This window comes from Aplysia californica, unplaced genomic scaffold (genome assembly GCF_000002075.1).
Source record: "Aplysia californica isolate F4 #8 unplaced genomic scaffold, AplCal3.0 scaffold00822, whole genome shotgun sequence".
In the NCBI taxonomy this organism is placed as follows: Eukaryota; Metazoa; Mollusca; class Gastropoda; order Aplysiida; family Aplysiidae; genus Aplysia; species Aplysia californica.
The window spans coordinates 207,102-210,740 of NW_004798092.1; positions in this window are offsets into that span (position 1 = coordinate 207,102).

The window sequence follows — 3,639 nt, forward strand, 5'->3', positions numbered from 1 at the left end:
ATGTCATCCAACGTCACCCCCCCCCCTCCCCCAAACACCCCGTGCCCCAACTCTCAATACATCTGCTCCTCGTCACTAGTATCTCTGATTCTAAAATATCCGAAAACGAACTACAAAAGTAACAACTGACTTAAGCCTAGCCTATAAAAGTAGTAAAAGAAATGTATTCTGCCTGCATTCCCCTCCCCCCAAACCCTTGCTATTTAAAAAATTATTTATTGTCATTTGCAGCTTGCACCTGACATATGGTTCTTTAAGCACAACATTCCTTCGCCGTGTCCTAGCTCTCCTTTTGCAGACTCGGTAAGTGCGTTTTTCCCTTCTTTTTTTTCTTAGTCGAAAACAATAAAACCAGGGAAAAAGCTCTATCGACATAATATTGCCCGAGACGCGACCACCAGCAATAAATGTATACACATGTTTTATTTTTTCAATACCGTTGGTGTCTCATTCTCCAAGAGTAAATAGTGTTTATAATAGCGTGGGAGTGGTTTATGTATGTGCGGGGAGGGTTTATAAAGACGTAAAACGGTAATAAATGTTATTGTTTCTACTTCGCGGATTCCCCCCCCCCCTTGCGGGAGTTTCTGGAACGCAGCCCAGGCGATTTTCGGGAGAATACTACATGTATTTGAGTTTATTCAAATTTCTTTACGGATTCCCAAGTGAAGCGACAGACTAGGCGTGCAGATTTTGAATGAAATAAATAAAAAGTTTTTTTGTTTTAGCAGAGTGTTTACGGAGCTCGCAGCTGCATAAGGTCATATGTCAACCAAGAGGTCCTTACAGTTACAGAGAATCAGACTTACTCTGCTCACCTCTCTAGCTTCAACAGCACAATTTCTGTTTCGACTATCAAGGCGCCACGGAAATAGCGGGTCACAAGAGTATGACAAACATACAAAAGAAGTAAAGGGAAAATGATAATAGTAAGGAGTAGGAAAGAAAAAGCAGCAGAGCAGTTCCCTGTCGCAGTTCAGGCACAGTTATGAGCATGACATTGATGAACCAGCCCATTTACCATTACAATTGTACTGTGCATAAGAATAAAATGGTCAATGTCCCCCCTTTTGGAATGGTCTAAAAACCCGGGGGGTATAAATAAATAAAACGTAAAATCTTGATTTCAAGTCGAGTTGGGTTGGACAATGCAGAATTAGGAAGGCAAAGTTGAACCTACTCTGACGACCACCCGTCCAAGACAATAACCTGAACAAACGATAACTTCTCAGTTCTACTTTTACATTCGTTTCTATATTATAATGGCACTATCCAAGACGCCCAACAGTTCAAGGTGGCCACTCTTCTCCTCGACAACGGGTGGTCGTCTTAGACCGGTTTGACTGTATCTTATCCTATTTTCATCAGTGCGCCCTGCTACAGAAGGGCTTTTCACAATCGGCTGAAAACGGAAACTATGAATGATTGTAACATACCCTATACAGACTGCAACGTTGTATGTCCCCCATGGGGACTGAAATGGTAATAACAAATATACAGGCCGGCCAAAGAAGTTATTGTGAAATCATATGAGCTGTAGCGGGGATATCAGCCTGTAAATGATGAGCAGTTTAAACTTTACAGTGGGTGATTGGAGGGCAGTACTGGTGGGCACTACTTTTTTACTTTCCTTCTGTTCTTTCTTCCAGTTTATCATGCATTTTTCCAACACTAACTGACCGTTACTAAAACAATTTAACCTGTCCACTTTCCTTTCAATTCGCGGCCCGTTTCGCACAGCCTGTTTTACTCATCTCTTTCATCGGGGAAACCTATAATAAATGTGTTTTAACTTAAGTACCGTATAGAAAAACAGGGAAAATTTGGCGTTTTGTCCAGTTTTGACTCTTTGGGATCGTAGATGAAAGGTATGGGTTCTTCAACTGGAAGATTATCCGAGATGCGAAACATTTTTTAAAATTTAACGTGCCTTTCTAATAGGAACAAGCCGGTGTGGAAGGCTACTTCCCGAACAACTCAGACCCGAGAATAGGTCTAAAACACTGAATAAACTTACAAGAAGAGATCCAACTTTTGAGATGCACGTTGTTGAAAATAGAAACCCACCGCCCACCACACGTTTTACTGCTTTCTTTTTCAGTTTATGAATAACATTCAGCAAGAGCTTATTTCCCAAACCCGAAGAACACGTCGTTGGCATTCGCACCAGGGTCGCCCACGTCTAAGCCAAACACGATACCAACTGAGCTAACTGTGTGTCCGGGATTGCAGTTTGCTGATCCGCTTTTATCTTAGAGAGGTCAATGACTCTCGGCCTTTGACCCCGACACGCAAGAACACTAAAGGGGAATCACCAACGTACTAAAGCATAAACCGAGGAAGACCGGCTATAAAACCTTTGCGTAAAACTGCTTGCCACGGGGCACCGGTTTGAACCCTGACGTTTTTGTGTGTTAATATTTGATGACGTCGTTTCTTCACGTCCCAGCGCCCATGTTAAAAAAGAAGGACACAGCACTCGCATACGTCATGTTTATGTCTCGTGGTATCTCAGAACGTCAGCTCATAAAACTGTGTTGCACTGTCAGTGTAATGATTGCGAGGGTTTTGCGCCCCTCTTTGACACCATTTTTTATGGTTTTATTTAGGAAGCGGACTGTTTCCATCCTGTCTTTCGAGACCAGCCCATGTTGAGTGGTATGTATTGTCCATCTTCCCCCTTTGACGCAGTTCCTTTTCTTCAGAAAGCAGGATGTTTCAATCCTTTCTGTGGGACTGTCGGGGCCACTTCGGGACCAGTATGGAACCCACCTTTGTGTTGAGTGGGACGCAGCGTCCCAACAGAAAGAGCCACTCAATACCATAGACTTAATTACTCGAGAATCGAACTCACTTCTTGTGTGTGCCGTAGCAAAGAGCGTGTTGCATGCACCACAGCTGCTGCTGCACTGGTCTACTGGTTTGTGCAGGTCAGGCTGGATTGGTCTTCAGGTCCCTTTTCCTGTGAGTGGGTGCTTGGAAGATGCCACTAGTAGGCCATGATTCTTTCCTCTTCCTCTGTTGTTTTTGTCCATCGGTCTTGTTTTTCCCCCCCACCACTAAAATTAAATGACTGACGTTGTGTCCATATGCATCTGTTCACTAGAAAATCTAGCAAAACAAATGTTACCTATATAGACGAGTTGTGAAAGTCAAAGAAGAAAAAAAGCTTTTTCCAGATAGGAAAGTACGTGCCGAAGTAATGTGTTTGAAAAGGGACCAGAGGCATTTATGAGGTTGGGGGGGGGGGGTGAAGGAGGAGGAGGGAGGATAAGGTGTCAAGACGGTGCACTTTCCAGCGAACACATCTCTCCGACATTGGCACAACCAGACGACAAGACCACCAGTGCAACGTAGGATTGGTTCGGGCGATAAAAAGCGCGGTCTCTCTTCCTTTTCACAACACCTCGCCAATCGGTGACTCTGTCTTTATGATCCTGCAAAACGATTTTTTTTGTACCGGTGAGACTCGCTGACTGCGACGCCGGCAATCCCTGAGAAGGTCGAACAAGGAACTCCCGGAGAAAAGAACAAGACTTCGAGGCGAACCGATGTAGCTGCGGACTGTGTAGCAGCAGCGATAACTTACAGGAATGTTTGTGGTTACTGCAGTCGTAAGAGATCGGAGAAAAAAGTACA